The 21,522-nt window shown below is 45.0% G+C and overlaps 1 pseudogene across 1 annotated transcript; it reads right to left on the reverse strand.

Moving 5' to 3' along the window:
• Window positions 1–5,790: 5,790 nt before the first annotated feature.
• LOC310771647 (ubiquitin-like-conjugating enzyme ATG3 pseudogene) lies at window positions 5,791–6,732 on the reverse strand (annotated as a pseudogene). Its single transcript has one exon. The product of its transcript is annotated as a ubiquitin-like-conjugating enzyme ATG3 pseudogene (transcript).
• Between the last annotated feature and the right edge of the window lie 14,790 nt (window positions 6,733–21,522).

Consider the following 21,522-nt stretch of genomic DNA (forward strand, 5'->3'; position numbering starts at 1 on the left):
CTCCTTTAAATAAATAGTGGTTTAGTAGCTTTGTCGCACAGACAAGGTGTTGGAGTTACTTTCAAATAACCTTAGCAAATATGGAAATGGCATTAAAAGTGCCATTTCAAAAGCGCATGTCCTTTTTTGTGTGTGTCCTTTGTTCCTAAGCCAACACCTTGCGCCCGGCACTCTTAAACAAATGAATAAATAAAGTGAGAGAGAAAAAACGAGGGAAAGAAGAGAGAGAATTCCATCTGTCGGAATACTAATGAGGCACCACAGGCTGCGACTGTGTCTTTCACAACTCCAGAGGTGAAACTGAGAGTTCAGCCCCAAATCGCTGGGGAGATGTCGAAGGGAATTGCTATTATTTCCACTACTGCAAAAGAGGGATGGAGAGAGAGAGAGAGAGAGAGAGAAGCAGAGTCTCTCTCTGTGGCCACCTGTACTCTGGTTTAGAACCATGCTTCCACACAGAATGGACTGTTTTTGGAATCCAACCAAGGGTAAACTATCTCAGCAGATGCCTCAGTCGAATTGGCTGTCTGTCATATTCAGAGAGGGGCAAAGGTCAAGTGGACGGCAGCATTCCAGCACAGCTGCCTCCTGTCACAGGGAATATCATTTTCATCACGGGCAGATCTACGCCAATGAAAACGGGCCATGCAGGCTCGCGTACAGAATCTTGAAATTCTATTTTCCAATACCTGCGAGTCCCAGCGGACTGCGAGACGAGAGCGTGTTGTTTGTGTGAGATGTTTAATTGGTTCTACCTGTGTTGACAGGGAAATATCATATTTTATCCAAAGCTTGTTATTCCCAATATGAATCACTGGGATAATCTCTGAAGTGTGAAGAGAAACTAGCATTTGACATTAATATAAAACACCTCACCCCTGACGATTACATTAATTAATTACAGATGTGCTTATTTGTTTGTATGCTTGAGCATAGGTTACTGTAGTTAGAGAGCAGCTTCCAAACCACTAGTGTATGGTTTACTGCATCTCAAACATCTGAGGCTTCAGTACCCTCTTTCTTAACAGAAAACTATAGCATGATGCAATGAATGAATGACAACCCACCTTTTGCAGAATATAACATTACAAAATAAGAAAAGGAGTGAAAGAGTTGCAATTACTGCCTTGCGAGGAGATTTATTTTAACATTTTATTTATTTTAATGATTTATTCTTACATTTTTCCATTTCCCCCTTTCTCTGAAGTACCCCCTGTAGTACCTCCATGTACCCCTTTTTGTCATTGTTCAACACCGACCGGTGCAGTGGTGACAGCGGGAGAGGCTCGCTGTGGGATTGGTAAACTAAAATTAAAACTAGAAAGACTGCACCGTGGATATATGCCTCCATCAACAAGTCAGCAGTCGACATGCATGTCTGTCCAGATGTTTGAGCCAAATGTGGAAAAAATGTGGTCAAGGTGTTACTGAGATATGCCGTTACCGTACCGAGCTTGAAAATGGTGTTCGTGAGGTCACAGTGACCTTGACCTTTGACCACGAAAATGTAATCAGTTCATCCTTGTGTCCAAGTGGACGTTTGAGGAAAATTGGAAGAAATTATGTGAAGGCGTTTTTAAGATATCGCATTAACAAGCTTGAAAATTGCGTTTTTGAGGTCACAGTGACCTTGAACTTTGACCACCAAAATCTAATCAGTTCATCCTTGAGTCCAAATGGACGATTGAGGCAAATTCCATTAAGACATTCCTAAGATATCGCGTTCATCGGCGGACGTACGGACGGACACCCGAATCCATAATGCCTCCGGCCTGGCTATCGCCGACGGAGGCATAACAACTTGGTTAAGGATAGGGTTTTGGTTTGGGTTACGGTTAAAGATGGAACACGTCGGGAGGTGAACCGGGTCTCTCGTGGTGAGGAAGTTGAAAGACGAGGAAGTTACCACTCAACCAATCCCAGCCCTTCACCCTTATGTGTCAGCGAGCTATTTCAATATCAGACTGTCGTTATATTAAAGACCACCAGAGGTTACTGCTACTTCCTGGTGACAGCTCCCGACTCTGGCGTATGCACTGCATGCATGCACTTACTCACACAACCACTAGAGGTTACATTCATAAAAAATCTATCATTTTAACCACCTTGAGAGTCGACCAATGTTGTCGTTTTCCTTGTGAGGACGGACGGCCCATAATAGACTGCAATAAAATGCATCTGACAGGTGTTTGGGTGGTTATTTCCAGCCAATTGCCAAACAATCCACAAATAAACCACACTGGGAGTAAACATCCCCATACCTCAGCCACACACACCAGACCTTTCCCAGAAATCAATTAGCCAATCATGGGGCAGCAGAACCCTTTGTCAGTGTTGTTCCAGGCCAGGCAGAATGGGCACCAACCAGCATCTGTTGTCAAGAACAGTTCATTCCTGCTAGACATGTACACACACTGTTGAGGAGAGCGGGTTAAAATGAACAAAACACCACTTTTTTAAGTCTTTATTTTTCAGTCTTCTTTAATTGAGCTGCATTCGTAACAGGTAATTTGAAAGTGAACATACGGAAATATGGGTGGAATTCTCATTTTTCCTTGCTAAGATAACGTTTTGAGTTAAACGCTTTATCTGCTCACCCGCTCAACTGGCATGTGCTTCGTGAATGCCAGTTGAGCAAGTGTGCGCCGTGAGCCGAACCCTTGCCTCATAGTAGTGAGATGATTTGTGACATCACAAATATTGGAGCCAATCCCTGTCCAGTATTCAGTAGCCCTTGTTTGTATGCTGTGATTGGCTATATGTTCTAGATAACCCTGATTGGTTGCGTTGGAATTCTTAATAAGGTAGATGGAGGGGGAAGTCATTTTAACAAGATAATTTAACTTTTTTTGTGTGTGGGAAAAACCAAGTTACTATTCAAAGTAGAGTATTTTATATACAGCACATCTTAAAACATAACTTTAGGAGGTCTTTAACTTTAGGAGGTCTTACCCCGCTCTCCCCTACACACACCTCCCGACTCACAAACACACTTTTAGAGGCCAGGTTAGTCCAGTGTGAAGGACCCCGAGTCGCTTTCCAACAGCCTGGGGCCTGGTCTCCATCCGTCTGCATGGCAGTGTTTACTAAGCTTCTAGCCATCCATGACTGCTTCCAACCAGCCATGACCGCCACACCTGCTGCGGGCGCGCAGAGGAGGCGCCTGCTCTGCCGCTCTGTAATGATTACTAATGTCTGATTATCCAGGAGCCAAACAACAACAACATGAACACAAACACAACTCATCTCTGAGCTCTCCATCAGCACAGCAGGCGGCCGGCATGCCACAGTCAACCTCATGTCGGGGGGAACAGAGGAATGAGCTCTCACCGCTGCTTCAATTTCATGAAATTCGAAATAGCTAGAGATGAAACCATAGGAACATTTCATATAGCTAGAGATGAAACCATATAAACCATATGAACATTTCATATAGCTAGAGATGAAACCTGAACATTTCATATATACAGTAGCTAGAGATTAAACCATGTGAACATTTCATATAGCTAGAGATGAAACCTGAACATTTCATATAGCTAGAGATGAAACCTGAACATTTCATATAGCTAGAGATGAAACCATGTGAACATTTCATATAGCTAGAGATGAAACCATATGAACATTTCATATAGCTAGAGATGAAACCATATGAACATTTCATATAGCTAGAGATGAAACCATGTGAACATTTCATATAGCTAGAGATGAAACCATGTGAACATTTCATATAGCTAGACATGAAACCATATGAACATTTCATATAGCTAGAGATGAAACCATATGAACATTTCATATAGCTATAGCTAGAGATGAAACCATATGAACATTTCATATAGCTAGAGATGAAACCATGTGAACATTTCATATAGCTAGAGATGAAACCATGTGAACATTTCATATAGCTAGAGATGAAACCATATGAACATTTCATATAGCTAGAGATGAAACCATATGAACATTTCATATAGCTAGAGATGAAACCATATGAACATTTCATATAGCTAGAGATGAAGCCATGTGAACATTTCATATAGCTAGAGATGAAACCATATGAACATTTCATATAGCTAGAGATGAAACCATATGAACTTTTCATATAGCTAGAGATGAAACCATGTGAACATTTCATATAGCTAGAGATGAAACCATATGAACATTTCATATAGCTAGAGATGAAACCATATGAACATTTCATATAGATGAAACCATATGAACTTTTCATAGCTAGAGATGAAACCATATGAACATTTCATATAGCTAGAGATGGAACCATATGAACATTTCATATACTGTAGCTAGAGATGAAACCATATGAACATTCATATAGCTAGAGATGAAACCATATGAACATTTCATATAGCTAGAGATGAAACCATAACATTTCATATCATGGTTATAGTAGTCTCGCTTGCCAGACTATCTCCGTTTCATATAGCGTGATGCGTGAATTGGGGGAAGGGGAGGGAGGGGAACGGGTGCTGCACTGCAGGAGCCAAACAACATGAACACAACGAACACAACTCAACTCTGAGCTCTCCATCAGCACAGCAGGCAGCCGGTATGCCACGGGCAACCTCATGTCCTGAGCCAGGTGGGGAGGCACAGCAGGCAGCCGGTATGCCACGGGCAACCTCATGTCCTGAGCCAGGTGGGGAGGCACAACAGGCAGCCGATATGCCACGGGCAACCTCATGTCCTGAGCTCTCCATCAGCACAGCAGGCAGCCGGTATGCCATGGGCAACCTCATGTCCTGAGCTCTCCATCAGCACAGCAGGCAGCCGGTATGCCATGGGCAACCTCATGTCCTGAGCTCTCCATCAGCATAGCAGGCAGCCGGTACGCCACGGGCAACCTCATGTCGGGGAAACAGATCTATGAGCTTTAGCCGCTGAAGTGTTTAACTCATTGGAACATATACATCCAAAATAATTTAGTGGATTTAAAGTAAAATGAGCTGTAGCTGTATTGCTCACAAGTAGAGTTGATTCAATTAGCATGAATATCAACCCACTTTGTATCATTATAATGTTGTTAATATAAGCAGGTGGGCAGTGTTTACCTTCGCAATGTTTTCCACAGAGAGCTCCCATTTCCTCCTCTCACAAAAAACGCCCCGCTGTGATGCGTTTTACGTCACAACGAAACTGCAGAAGCTCTGCTCGAGATGCGAAATCTGCTCGAGGGCTGTCTATTCGGCTTCCAGGGTGGCTGTTATTGTTTATTTTTGTTTATTTGCAGAGGGTTTCTCCAAATGGAGGATATTTCTCTGTGGAAAAGATAGCGAAGATAAACACTGCCCATCTGCTTATATTAACATTATAATAATACAAAGTGGGTTGATAATCGGTAAAGCCATCCTTGAATGCAAAATGTAATGTTCTAGTCTTTGTAATAGGATATGATGGTCAATGGTATCAAAGGCAGCGCTAAGCTCTAGCAAAACAAGTATGGAGAGAAGTCTCCACAGCGTGAGGGCCTTGTGAAAAGAATCCTTTAACTATGATTGAGAGGCTGCTCTGCTGTCATCGAGTCTGCATTCTCAGTGCCATCAGGTGCGTTAAAGCTGCTGGTACCAGCACTTTGACCACCAAGCTTGGAGTTTTGTTAAAGGGAGACTGTTGCTTTCCTCTGCTTCCTGGCTTTGGTGGCACCTCACCATCACATGTTTTTAACCCTGGAAGTGCTGTACTATTTCACAAGGTGTGTAACAGCCATCTATCATATAGATTATTGGCGTGTAAAGAGTTAAAGGTATCTCTATCTGCAGAAGCACATTTGCATGGTTGAAGCTACATGGTGAAGTGCCTTGTGTAGTCGTATTCTATTGTGGGAATGACTGCCTGGACAAACTTCAAGAAAATCAAAAGATACATATGCACTGCAAGTTGTCCTCCTCCCTTCGCCACAGTCTCAATAATCTTTTTCATGACTTCAGCATGTCTGCAGGGGTGCACAGAGCACATGGCCGGAGGAGGAAGGTGGGGGTGGTTCTCGATGGTGACCGTTTTCTTCACATGGTCTTGGCTGATGTCCTCGTACATCTGTTCTACGCTCAATGGCTGCCTGTCCTCATCGTATCCAAACAGCCAGAGTCGAGGCGTCTGGTAGTATTTATCATATGTAATGTACAGGTCGTATGTTCTAGTCTGAAGAATGGCATCTTCACTCCCGGGCTCAGCTTTGGCTTTAGATTCTACCATTTTACTGGTGTCCAAGGTTGCCTCATCCGTTTCCAATAGGCCACTTTCCTCATATTCTTCCATATCTGCTGCCTCTCTGTCTTCGTCATCATCATCATCATTGCCACATGCTGCAGAATTGGCATTCATATTGATGTCGTTGTTGTCCAAGGAGATTTCTTGTACCATATCTGTAACTCCTAACACACCTGAGTTGTGGTAGGTGTCCACCCAGCCCCCATCTTCATCATCCTCCTCTATAATGGCTTCCAGCTCGTCTGAATACTCCATCCCTTTACAGCGCTTGTAACAGGGAACATTGCGCGTTAAGAGAAACTGTTTATCCCGGGGCAAATATGGCTTCACTTTGGCATCTTCCCCAGACGCCCATTTCCATGTGGGGCAGTGGTGAACCAGGTGATCACCAGCAGCTACAAACTCTACTGGTGTAATTACTCCAGTCTCTTTGAATTTCGATTCCTTCAAAACTGGAGTGAGAAACTCAGCCACTCCCAGGGCCGTGCCTTTCACTGAGTTTATAACGTCCTGCATCCTGTAGAGCTCTAGCTCGATAAAGTCTAGTAGCATGTAGTTCTCAAATTATAATTATTTTGCATTGGTAGTGTCACCAGGCATCAACACTCATGACATCACTGATGACATCACTCACTGATAACATCACAATTGCTCGAGGAACATCACTGATGACATCATCCCCGAGTGCTCGAATGATATCACTGATGGCATCATCATTGAGTGCCGTAAATCACTGATGATGTCACAATGTCAACAGTGACATCATCATCAGTATATAAATGGGAGCTAGGGCTCTGTTTGTTTCTCTGTCCCACTGTGATTGTCCCACTTTGATGTCATAAATCCCACTGTGACATCATCAGTGATGTCATAAATCCCACTGTTACATCATCAGTGATGTCATAAATCCCAGTGATGTCATAAATCCCACTGTGACATCATCAGTGATGTCATAAATCCCACTGTGCCATCATCAGTGATGTCATAAATCTCACTGTGACATCATATAAATCTGACATCATCAGTGATGCTGGTCTCATTGGCCACACAGCAGCCGAGCTGCGGGCACGGCCGCCCAGCGGCCGAGCTGCGAATGCGAACACATGTGATCCAGCATCCCTGAAGTATGCCATCAAGGAGCAGCGCGTATGTGAGCTGCAGGGCCAGCTGGGCGAGCCTAGGAATCAAGTGTGCGTAATCGTTCCCGGGTGCGGAACGGAACGGAACAAAAGCAATCGTTCCCAGTGAGAATGCACCCTAAGAAAACATTATTTTCCAGTGAAAAGATGCAGATGGTGCCTCTCCTGCAGGCCCCAGTTACTAGAATATTTACATTGCCTCAATCAGTCAACTGTTCCATTAAGCTGTAACCTGTATGCATTTCCCAGGAGGTTGTCCTCTTGTTTTCTAGGGTCAAATTAATTTTGAATGTTAATGCAGTGTATGCCATGTTGATTAAGGTCGCAGCTTGACCATAACAAACTCCACAACAGCTCAATCGACAACATATGGCATCCATGGAGGGCAACCAGTGACTCTCCTCTACTGTCTGAGTCCTCGGTGTCTCACATTAATGATGTGTGATTCATTAGTAAGAAGGTGCCATTCATTCTAACCCTGCAGCCCTTTTATTAGGCTCAGGATTCAGTTATTAAATATGACAGCATGCTATGGAGAAAACAGGTTGGGGGATTTAATTATCTCCACTAATCTGTGCTTTTTCAAAACCAGGCCCATTTCTCCTGATGTTACTTTATGGGTGTTGGACCTAGTCAGATGACTCATAGCTCATGAAAAACAAACATCTGACTCTCTTCATAAACCATGGGTCTTCAACCTTTGTCAGCCCAAGGACCCCTTGGTAGATAGAGAAACAGAGCAGGGACCCCTAAGATATTTTTTTGTGCATTTTAAGTGTGGCCTATAATAACATTTATAATCCAGCGCACATCAGGATATCATGATTGACACTTATTTTTATTAATAGATTACTTTAAAAAAGCAAGGAGCGAACAATGTGTTTCGCATAATACTTCATCAGATTCGCTTTGTAAATATTGTTTTTGTCAAACGTAGCTTATTATTGCCTATTCGGGTTTACTCACTATTATTATTAAGAGTTTAGCTAGACTTAGGGCCCTTTAGTGGCGGAAGTGCCAGGAGGCTTTCATTGGCAGAGCGTAGTGAGCGGAGGGGGGTGTAGACCTGAATAAGGGAGTTCAGGTATAGGCAGGAGGGGGGTGTAGACCTGAATAATGGAGTTCAGGTATAGGCAGGATGGGGTGTAGACCTGAATAAGGGAGTTCAGGTAGGCAGGAGGGGGGTGTAGACCTGAATAAGGGAGTTCAGGTAGGCAGGAGGGGGGTGTAGACCCGAATAATGGAGTTCAGGTAGGCAGGAGGGGGTGTAGACCTGAATAATGGAGTTCAGGTAGGCAGGAGGGGGGTGTAGACCCGAATAATGGAGTTCAGGTAGGCAGGAGGGGGGTGTAGACCTGAATAAGGGAGTTCAGGTAGGCAGGAGGGGGGTGTAGACCCGAATAATGGAGTTCAGGTAGGCAGGAGGGGGTGTAGACCTGAATAATGGAGTTCAGGTATAGGCAGGAGGGGGGTGTAGACCCGAATAATGGAGTTCAGGTAGGCAGGAGGGGGTGTAGACCTGAATAAGGGAGTTCAGGTAGGCAGGAGGGGGTGTAGACCTGAATAATGGAGTTCAGGTATAGGCAGGAGGGGGGTGTAGACCCGAATAATGGAGTTCAGGTAGGCAGGAGGGGGGTGTAGACCTGAATAAGGGAGTTCAGGTAGGCAGGAGGGGGGTGTAGACCTGAATAATGGAGTTCAGGTATAGGCAGGAGGGGGTGTAGACCTGAATAATGGAGTTCAGGTATAGGCAGGAGGGGGTGTAGACCTGAATAATGGAGTTCAGGTATAGGCAGGAGGGGGTGTAGACCTGAATAATGGAGTTCAGGTATAGGCAGGAGGGGGGTGTAGACCTGAATAAGGGAGTTCAGGTATAGGCAGGAGGGGGGTGTAGACCTGAATAATGGAGTTCAGGTATAGGCAGGAGGGGGTGTAGACCTGAATAATGGAGTTCAGGTATAGGCAGGAGGGGGTGTAGACCTGAATAAGGGAGTTCAGGTATAGGCAGGAGGGGGGTGTAGACCTGAATAAGGGAGTTCAGGTATAGGCAGGCGCTGTTTTTGTTGCAGTTTTGTAAGCGAGTCTCAAGGCTTTGAATTTGATGTGGGCAGCTACTGGGAGCCACTGGAGGGTAATGAGCAGCGGTGTGACGTGTTCTTTTGGGCTGGTTGAAGACCAGATGCGCCGTCGCGTTCTGGATCATCTGCAGAGGTTTGAAGGTACATGCAGGGAGGCCTGCCAGTCGGGAGTTGCAGCAGTCAATGCGTGATAACACAAGAGCCTGAACCAGGAGTTGTGCTGCGTGCTCATGGGTAGGGTCTAATTCTCCTGATGTTGTACAGGGTAAATCGGCACGACTGAGTGATTGAGGCCACGTGGACCTTGAGGGATAGTTGGTCATCAATCATGACACCCAGGTTTCGGGCAGACTTTGTGGGCACGAGTTGGGTTGAATTGAGCTTGATATTGATCTGCTGTTGTATAGAGTGACTTGCCAGGGATGACAAGGAGCTCAGTCTTAGAGATGTTAAGCTGAAGGTGGCGTTCTTTCATCCAGGCAGAGATATCTGCAAGGCATGATGAGATATGCGCTGAGACCGTGGGGTCATCCGGCGGGAAAGATATGAAGAGCTGGGTATCGTCAGCATAACAGTGATATGAGGAGCGGATGATTGCACCAAGTAAGGCGTGTAGATCGAGAAGAGAAGGGGACCGAGCACTGACCCTTAAGGTACCTCTGTGCCTGTATACGTATGGACAACCCGAATCCATAATGCCTCTGACCTGGCTATCGCCGGTGGAGGCATAATAAAATCATGAGGAAATCTATTCATCTGCAGATCCAATGAGTTTGGAAATTCGAGAGAAACAATAGTTACGGTTTTCTTTGACTAAGATGAGACTAAAATAGCCTCTTTTAGTCGACTAAAATGTAACTAAATAAAAACAGGATGAGGTTAACTAAATATGATAAAAACTAACAAGGGCATTTGACACAAGAATAAAACTAAGACCAAATAAAAAAACAGACAAAATTAACAGTAGTGGAGACCTCATGTCAAACACTAATCTTAATTCGAGAGAGAGAGAGAGAGAAAATGCTGTGGCTTGGCCAGTGAGCAAAAACCTGCTTTTCAGCCTTGTGGTTCTTCAGTATGAGTATTCCAGAGCACCAGTCACATCAGAGGGAGGGAAGAGGCAGATACAAAGAGAGAGCGAGAGAGAAAGAGAGAGAGAGGAGGAGAGGAAGCAGGGGGACAGAGGGGAGACGCCTCCACCACTAATGGAATTTTATATCAGGGGAAAACAAACAAAGAGAAATGAATGAAAAGAATGCATCATGGCTTTGTTCTTGATGTATGTAGTAGCGTGTGTGGCTGTTTCTTCTGTGGAGCAGGTGCACTTGTCTCGGTGTGCAGTTTGTGGGCATCTTTGTAGGCCGATGTGTTACCACTCAGAAAAGACAGCTTTCTGTCTCTTTGTGATGGATGGCAATTAAATCCATTTCCACGGGAACAAGATGGCATTGTGGGCTCTATTCTCCCACAGGCCATCGGCGCTATTACGGGCCTTAACCGCAAAAAAACGTGCCTTGCGCCTGTTTCCGCAAGATAGCAATAGGCTTTAGGCTGCCAAATGCGCTTTAGGCCGAATGGGCGTGGCGCAGTCCCAAAGTGGGCGTGTCGGCGCTAAATACCAGCCTAGTCATATCTTGGGAGCTGGCCTACATTTAGCGCTTTGCGCTTTTCAAAAGCAGGCCTATTCTTTGCCTTCACTGCTTCTTCTCTGTCACCCTTCTCTCTCTCTCTCTCTGAGTTCCCAGCATGCATTGTGTTTCTTCATTTCGCTACTAAATAGCCACCAAATGAGCCAAAATAGATATAAAAGGTAGTTCTAAATTAATGTGTAATGGTAACACAGCCTGCCATTGTCAACATTTCAATATTGGACCAAATAAAACCTCGAAATGAAAACACCACCCTATGTGAAACATATATGTCCTCCTGGGCATATATATACCCCTTGTCGAGTTAACGTGATTTAGAGAAGTAACAGCGGAACGCGCTTCGGAACGCGCTTCTAATGGCATCTGCTATACTGTGATGTCCGTCCAATAACTTGGCCCTATTTCACATTTAGTTTTACAATAAAAACACATTTATGCAATGACTTGACATAATGTAGGGTATATTTATGTGCATCATCCTTCCTGCAGCAGGCGAGAGAAAATGATATCTTTCTGGACAAACTTTCACCAATCTAATAGGCTATATTTTTCTAGCTGATGCATAGAACATTATTTTCACTTTGATCTTGCTATAGTGTAGCGTATTTACATGCTTGCAGTATTGAAACTGCAGTTAGATTGGTTTGAGAAGCATAATAATATGGAATAATAGCCTATAATGCAGACAGACAGGCTGGATGAAGGGAGGGGGGGGGGGGGGGGCAGAGCGTTTGGCTTTCGTCTGGTTTTGCGGGATCACTGGAATTGGAGCTAAAAAGGCAAGCATGCGATTCGTTTATTGCACTTATCCAATGAGCATGACGGTGCATAATTTTACGCCTAAAAGGCGTGGTTGTAATGCTTTGGGCTGCATCTAGCGCCAGCACGACGATATCAAGTGCGCCTTTCCACGCCCACTGCTTTGATCTGCGCCTGCCGCTCGGCCTAGAAACTGCGCCGATGCAACGATAGGGGCCTGTGTGTGTGTGTACACATGCACGTGTGTGTGTATGCTCCCGCCACATGTGTAATCTCAAGCTGCATATTTTTTTAAAGCCTGATGGTCAATTGAGTCACTTACATGTGATAAGTGCATGTACGTATGACCCATGCTTACATGTGATAAGTGCATGTACGTATGACCCATGCTTACATGTGATAAGTGCATGTACGTATGACCCATGCTTACATGTGATAAGTGCATGTACGTATGACCCATGCTTACATGTGATAAGTGCATGTACGTACGTATGACCCATGCTTACATGTGATAAGTGCATGTACGTATGACCCATGCTTACATGTGATAAGTGCATGTACGTACGTATGACCCATGCTTACATGTGATAAGTGCATGTACGTATGACCCATGCTTACATGTGATAAGTGCATGTACGTACGTATGACCCATGCTTACATGTGATAAGTGCATGTACGTATGACCCATGCTTACATGTTATAAGTGCATGTACGTACGTATGACCCATGCCATAAAAATCTCAATCCAGCCAGGTACCCAAAGTTGGCAACCCTGCACACGCAACTACTACAGCCGGGGAGTTGCTAGGAACTTCCGTACATAGGGAGACGTTTACAGTATACAAACATACCAGGGGTAAGTATGCAATATATGACACACACAAAAATGTTTTCTTCCTGTAAAACAAAATATGCAGTGTGCTTACGTCAGCTTGTACTAACCAATGTCAACCAATATCATAAGATCCACCCATCCTAGAAAATTCCAAGAATGCTTTGCAAAATGGCAAGATGGGCCATCATTGCTAGTCCATAAATGTTACTATAATATGACTTTGTAAATAAGCATGCAAAGAAAGAAAAAATGTTTAATGTAGATGGAAAGGATATGTACTGTAATTGGATGGTTATAACTTGCATTCCAGGAATATCGCTGTTTACCGCGACTCGTGACAGGCTTCCCGGCCGGCCCTCTCCCTTGGCTAGGAAGTGCCTCTCTGCCCGGGGGGAAACCATCAGCCGGTACTCTGCTCTGGTGCTGGTTGCAGTTAGCCAGCCAGCAAGCACGCAGTCCACGGGGCTGGATTTACATTTTATTGTGATGGTAAAATAGACTGTGATTGAATTATATTGTATAATTGTATTGTTTTTTGTACCCCTGCTCGCTGTCCTTGTTTGTTAATTTTAGCTTGTATGCATACCTTTTCTTTTTCCTGTCTAAGTACATTGAGAGCAATGTATACTGGAGTCCAATTCTTTGTATGTCTACATACTTGGCCAATAAAGCTGATTCTGATACGTGACCGGTAGCTTTCAGATTTGTCAGTCAGATAAGATACATTATTATGCAGACTGCTGTCTCCCTCTGCTCGGAGGCAGTTGCCTGGGTCCACTCGACTCGTCTCGCATTCAGTCAGTCCCTTGTCCCAGACACGCCCACTTTTCAACGGTCAAATCAGACTCCTCCAAACGTTATGTCCCGCCTCTATCCTGTTTCACTCAGAAATATGTCACGGCGAGGAAGTCAGATATACTCTCAAAACACCGTTTCAGCTCGACTTTATAATTGTGCATAATGGTAAGAGGTTGGTTGTACAGTATCGTGTCAGCTGGAGCTGCAGATTGAATATCACACATTCAGATCGCTGCTCACTCCCCTAAAACTGTCACCTTCTCTTTCAACACCCCTCCTGCACACACACACACACACACACACACACACACACACACACACACACACACACACACACACACACACACACACACACACACACACACACACACACACACACACTCACGTAAGCAGGTACCCCAGAGGGAGGTTTAACTGTTATTTACACCATTGCACTCTGCAAATTGTATGTTGAGAGGAGCTTGAGCCTTTAAGCCAAGTCGATTATATTTCCCCAGCTTTGCCTGTCAATCTCCAAGTGTTTACCAAGGGGGCTGATTAGTGTACCCCTCATCCTCCTTTTCCACACACACACACACACACACACACACACACACACACACACACACACACACACACACACACACACACACACACACACACACACACACACTTTTAGTTTGCCGGCTCTGTGAAGTCTGTCCATGTTCAGTGTAACCCTCCACCTTTAGCCCTTTTTGTCTTCCTCTCTTCAGCCCATCACACTCCTCTCACTTTCCCCTTCTGTCTTACAGTTGCCTCATTGCTCAAGCTTCTGATCACTTTTCATCGTTATGGTCTTTTGTATATGCTGCACAAGTTTGAGGCGGTTCCGATTAAAGAAGATTTTTTTTTTTTACAACCTGGACCTTATTTTCAGCTTTATTTTTAAATGATTTTTAGCTAACCTGAAAATGTTTTTTGGGAAATCGATGCACTATAACGTTATCGTTGCACTAAAAAAGTGCCTATTTTTACGTCCTGTAAATGGCTTATTTTCTAACATGCAGCAACCAAGGCCCCAGGAATAGCGCTGGGCTGTGAAGCCATTTGAACATGGTGGCGAAGCTCTGTATTGCAAGTCACGTGACGCCATGCAGCCCAGAAAGGAAAATTCCCATCCACTTGCATGGGGATCCCGGCAGCTGTTAAACCCAGGGGAATTTTTTCCGGGTGTCACTCAAAGTATAAAACGACTCTTTTAATTATCAAAAAAAAATGATGGGGTAATTTCTTCTTCAGAAGCCACTAAGAGCCGTATACGGGTGTATTTCCTTCTTTTAATACATCCATGGGTGGGAGGGGTGGGAGACGTCATGGAATACGTCATGGCACACATCGCCTTGGGCCGCATGGTCAGGAAGTAAAACCAGGAAGAAAACCCCCCCATGATGGCTTCATGCGCCAGTGAGCAGCCTCCGACCGAATGCATGGGTGGGCGTGGCTCGTCCCCTATCCAGTTATTTTAATACATCCATGGCAGCAACTCATATCGTTATTATATCATAGCGACAGTGAGAAAATGGCCGCTGTATTTGTTTACCCTGTCTGTCTGCTTTCCGTCACAAAAGCTCAAAACAATAATAAAAACCTTTCGGAGAACAATTATAGGGCCTTCTCACCACTCGATGTCTGGGCCCTATGTGGCAGTTTGATGTTGCCTTGTTATCGGCAAGCGGTTCCCTTCGCGGTTTGGGTTTGGCCATGGTTAAGCGTAGTGGTGCCTGGTGCAGATCAGTTGGGTTTGGCCATAGTTAGGCGTAGCGGTGCCTGACGGAGTTCGGTTTGGTTTGGGTTTGGCCATGGTTAGGCGTAGTGGTACCTGGTGCAGATCAGTTGGGTTTGGCCATAGTTAGGCGTAGCGATGCCTGACGGAGTTCGGTTTGGTTTGGGTTTGGCCATGGTTAGGCGTAGTGGTGCCTGGTGCAGATCAGTTGGGTTTGGCCATGGTTAGGCGTAGTGGTGCCTGGTGCAGATCAGTTGGGTTTGGCCATGGTTAGGCGTAGTGGTGCCTGGTGCAGATCAGTTGGGTTTGGCCATGGTTAGGCGTAGTGGTGCCTGGTGCAGATCAGTTGGGTTTGGCCATGGTTAGGCGTAGTGCCTGGTGGAGATCAGTTGGGTTTGAGTTTGGCCATGGTTAAGTGTAGCAGTGTCTGACGGAGATCAGTTGGGTTTGGCCATAGTTAGGCGTAGCAGTGCCTGATGGAGATCATTTGGGTTTGGGTTTGGCCATGGTTAGGCGTAGTGCCTGGTGCAGATCAGTTGGGTTTGAGTTTGGCCATGGTTAAGTGTAGCAGTGCCTGACGGAGATCAGTTGGGTTTGGCCATAGTTAGGCGTAGCAGTGCCTGATGGAGATCATTTGGGTTTGGGTTTGACCATGGTTAGGCGTCGTGCCTGGTGGAGATCAGTTGGGTTTGGCCATGGTTAGGTGTAGTGGTGCCTGGCGGAGATCGTTTGGGTTTGGTCATGGTGAGGCGTAGCGGTGCTTGGCGGAGATCTAGGCCCCTATCGTTGCATCGGCGCAGTTTCTAGGCCGAGCGGCAGGCGCAGATCAAAGCAGTGGGCGTGGAAAGGCGCACTTGATATCGTCGTGCTGGCGCTAGATGCAGCCCAAAGCATTACAACCACGCCTTTTAGGCGTAAAATTATGCACCGTCATGCTCATTGGATAAGTGCAATAAACGAATCGCACGCTTGCCTTTTTAGCTCCAATTCCAGTGATCCCGCAAAACCAGACGAAAGCCAAACGCTCTGCCCCCCCCCCCCCCCCCCTCCCTTCATCCAGCCTGTCTGTCTGCATTATAGGCTATTATTCCATATTATTATGCTTCTCAAACCAATCTAACTGCAGTTTCAATACTGCAAGCATGTAAATACGCTACACTATAGCAAGATCAAAGTGAAAATAATGTTCTATGCATCAGCTAGAAAAATATAGCCTATTAGATTGGTGAAAGTTTGTCCAGAAAGATATCATTTTCTCTCGCCTGCTGCAGGAAGGATGATGCACATAAATATACCCTACATTATGTCAAGTCATTGCATAAATGTGTTTTTATTGTAAAACTAAATGTGAAATAGGGCCAAGTTATTGGACGGACATCACAGTATAGCAGATGCCATTAGAAGCGCGTTCCGAAGCGCGTTCCGCTGTTACTTCTCTAAATCACGTTAACTCGACAAGGGGTATATATATGCCCAGGAGGACATATATGTTTCACATAGGGTGGTGTTTTCATTTCAAGGTTTTATTTGGTCCAATATTGAAATGTTGACAATGGCAGGCTGTGTTACCATTACACATTAATTTAGAACTACCTTTTATATCTATTTTGGCTCATTTGATGCCCGACACGCCCACTTTGGGACTGCGCCACGCCCATTCGGCCTAAAGCGCATTTGGCAGCCTAAAGCCTATTGCTATCTTGCCGAAACAGGCGCAAGGCACGTTTTTTTTGCGGTTAAGGCCCGTAATAGCGCCGATGGCCTGTGGGAGAATAGAGCCCCTAGTGCCCTTTTCTAGTAAGTTGTGTTTCTTATTGAAGCAGGATTGTGTTTTTTCTCCTGATCTGGTCTTGTCATCTAATGTGGAGGTCTGTGGCTTCTCTCCATCCTGGCAGCTCCACTATACTCACCTCGCTTTGTTGTTGTCTCACTGAGCCTTCTGCCAACAGAGTCTCCCTCTCGCTCACACACACAGGTGACCACACGCATGCGCACGCACACACACACACACACACACACACAGACACACACACACACACACACACACACACACACACAGTTCTGGCTGTGGCTGATGTCTGGCTGACCATCTGTGCTACTGTGACTGTCGTTAGAGTGTAGTCCACCACCAAATCCAACCTAGGTGTTTGGGAACCAGCGATCTGACACTACATAACAACTGCTGCAGTGCACATACACACACGTGCATGCACATGATGATGATGCCTCTGTAGTTGGCACACACTCTTTGGTCCCCCTTTTTGAACAGGGGAACCACCACCCCAGTCCACCACTCCTTTGGCACTGCTCCAGACTTCCATGCAATGTTCATGACAGCCCGTCAACACCCAGAGCCTTCAGCATTTCTGGACGGATCTCATCAATCCCTCGTTCTTTGCTGCTGTGGAGTTGGATCAACATCAATTTCCTTGGAGAGGAACATCTAGGCTTGTGGACACCAGGAAAAGTATCTGGTGCAATGCTGTAGCTAATGGTGATCCAACTAAACTTAACTTAACACTGATGGAACTCTACCTCTAGGCAATCACAGTGTGTGACAAAATATGATGGTGTCCGTGACATTCACCAGGTAGGCAATACCAAAGAAAAGTCTCGAGAGACACACTTCTTTCTGTCGCTACAGACGTCATATCTGTTGAGACAATTTCAAAAGTGTTGAGCAATGAACCATAAATTGGGCTTTACTGTTTGAATAAAGCTCATATATTGATGTTTGCCTTACGGTGTCCACTGACTGTATGTTGTACTTGACACTATTGGTTATAACTATGAACATAATTAGAATGCTATGAGAGCCTGTATAGATCACGCTCCTTTTCCTGCGTCAGGAGTTTTTAAGAATCTTTTTTGGGGCTGCTGTGCTGATCCAGGTGCAGTGGCAAAGCCTTGGGGAGCGATGGTTAAATGCCTTGGAGACAAACAGAGACAGTGTTACTCTCCTCACCCCTCCCTCTCGTCCATCAATCTCATCTGTCCCCCTCCTGCCACCACACCATCCTGCCGTGCGCCTGCTGGCTGCCATCCTGTGGCATTCCCAACATTCAATCACCCGCCATTCACCACCATTTCTCACCAGCTGGTAAAGGACCAATCCACCAGAGTTTTGGGCAGAATGCAGCACACCGTGTTCCCTCTATATACTATACAGCCTCCATGGTGCCTCTCTGATGCCTCACACCGTGTTCCCTCTATATACTATACAGCCTCCACGGTGCTCTCTGATGCCTCACACCGTGTTCCCTCTATATACTATACAGCCTCCATGGTGCTCTCTGATGCCTCACACCTTGTTCCCTCTATATACTATACAGCCTCCACGGTGCTCTCTGATGCCTCACACCGTGTTCCCTCTATATACTATACAGCCTCCATGGTGCTCTCTGATGCCTCACACCTTGTTCCCTCTATATACTATACAGCCTCCACGGTGCTCTCTGATGCCTCACACCGTGTTCCCTCTATATACTATACAGCCTCCACGGTGCTCTCTGATGCCTCACACCGTGTTCCCTCTATATACTATACAGCCTCCACGGTGCTCTCTGATGCCTCACACCGTGTTCCCTCTATATACTATACAGCCTCCACGGTGCTCTCTGATGCCTCACACCGTGTTCCCTCTATATACTATACAGCCTCCATGGTGCTCTCTGATGCCTCACACCTTGTTCCCTCTATATACTATACAGCCTCCATGGTGCTCTCTGATGCCTCACACCGTGTTCCCTCTATATACTATACAGCCTCCACGGTGCTCTCTGATGCCTCACACCGTGTTCCCTCTATATACTATACAGCCTCCATGGTGCCTCTCTGATGCCTCACACCTTATTCCCTCTATATACTATACAGCCTCCACGGTGCCTCTCTGATGCCTCACACCGTGTTCCCTCTATATACTATACAGCCTCCATGGTGCTCTCTGATGCCTCACACCTTGTTCCCTCTATATACTATACAGCCTCCACGGTGCTCTCTGATGCCTCACACCGTGTTCCCTCTATATACTATACAGCCTCCACGGTGCTCTCTGATGCCTCACACCTTGTTCCCTCTATATACTATACAGCCTCCACGGTGCTCTCTGATGCCTCACACCGTGTTCCCTCTATATACTATACAGCCTCCACGGTGCTCTCTGATGCCTCACACCGTGTTCCCTCTATATACTATACAGCCTCCACGGTGCTCTCTGATGCCTCACACCTTGTTCCCTCTATATACTATACAGCCTCCATGGTGCTCTCTGATGCCTCACACCTTGTTCCCTCTATATACTATACAGCCTCCACGGTGCTCTCTGATGCCTCACACCGTGTTCCCTCTATATACTATACAGCCTCCATGGTGCTCTCTGATGCCTCACACCTTGTTCCCTCTATATACTATACAGCCTCCATGGTGCTCTCTGATGCCTCACACCGTGTTCCCTCTATATACTATACAGCCTCCATGGTGCTCTCTGATGCCTCACACCGTGTTCCCTCTATATACAGCCTCCACGGTGCTCTCTGATGCCTCACACCGTGTTCCCTCTATATACTATACAGCCTCCACGGTGCTCTCTGATGCCTCACACCGTGTTCCCTCTATATACAGCCTCCACGGTGCTCTCTGATGCCTCACACCGTGTTCCCTCTATATACTATACAGCCTCCACGGTGCTCTCTGATGCCTCACACCGTGTTCCCTCTATATACTGTACTATACAGCCTCCATGGTGCTCTCTGATGCCTCACACCGTGTTCCCTCTATATACTATACAGCCTCCATGGTGCTCTCTGATGCCTCACACCGTGTTCCCTCTATATACTATACAGCCTCCATGGTGCTCTCTGATGCCTCACACCGTGTTCCCTCTATATACTATACAGCCTCCATGGTGCTCTCTGATGCCTCAAAGAAGAACGGGAAAAAAGGAACAAGAACAAAGAGAGAGAGAACAAATAAACTAAACAAAGGAGCTGTCACAGAGGGGATATGAAGTCAAATTTAATTATATCCGTTGCTGAACAAAATACTTTGGGTCACAAAATGCTTTGGAGAATAACAAAGAATGTAAGTACGGATAAAAGACAGCAAGCATCACACATTTTGTCATATAAGGTCAGTATGTGTGTGTGTGTGTGTGTGTGGGGGGGGGCATGTGTGTTATCCGAGGGGGGTAGTACGTAAGTACATTTACTCAGGTACATGAACTTGAGTATTTTTTAATAAGTTGTACTTGAATCGTTTTTCACAGAATACTTGCTCTTACTCAAGTACATTTTGTGATAAAATATATGTACTTTTACTCAGTTACATTGGCCCATTTATAGGTAGAGTAGCGAGTCATATGTTACCGTAATAAATTGCACCTAGTTACTCATGAAGTTACTTGAGTACGTTTTTACATGATACTGTACATTTTACTCTTACTCAAGTAAATATTTTTATGAGTACTTCACTTAACTTCTACTTGAGTAAATATATTATAAAGTAACTGTACTTTTACTTGAGTACCATTTTTGTGTAAGGTTATTCTATACCCACCACTGTGTGTTATTGTACTTAGCAAATTAAAGGAGAGACTGGAAATCCTACAAAGTGAGAACGAGTTTAGGGTTCGTGTTACAGGCTGTTAATGCATGCTAATGGCTTACAGTTTGGATTAGGCTATGTAAGGGTTAAGGTGAGGCATGTAGTGGGGTCAAGTGAGGTTTTCAACAGAGGGGGAGAGCAATTTTCAATGCGATTTGAACTCCACAATAACGCATTCTGTATATTCATATTTGTTTCATAGCATTTAAGATGGCATTCATTAATTTTTAAACAGGATTTCTAATCTTGCCACCCAGAAAATTTCAAGTGGTACAGCTTTATAACATTTTTAAATAATGCAATTGCACTTTATTTACCACAAAAACCCCTGGAAGCATTAATCATTGTGTGGAAAAACACATAGCATCGCAATTTGATTTTAAAATAGGCCTACCACTTATTGCATTTCAACTTTGTTTTCAAACACATACTTTTCTATAGGGAGAAATAAAGTATTCTATTTTACAACTTTTGTCCAAAAACTATCCAGTATAGTTCATTTTGTAGTTGCAATGAGAATTGAACAATTTCAATGTGTTGCTCAAGGGGCGACTCCACTGGCTGCAAAAAGAAGTCTGGTTACATGGAAGTGAATTGGAAAACGACTTCTCACTTCATTTATGACCTCAGTACACACTTTGCTAATGAGTTTATGGTCTTAACCTCTAGTTTTAAGTATTCTTCAATGGGACGAATCAGCGTG

The sequence above is a fragment of the Poromitra crassiceps genome (assembly GCF_964638095.1).
Source record: "Poromitra crassiceps genome assembly, contig: HAP1_SCAFFOLD_937, whole genome shotgun sequence".
NCBI lineage: Eukaryota > Metazoa > Chordata > Actinopteri > Beryciformes > Melamphaidae > Poromitra > Poromitra crassiceps.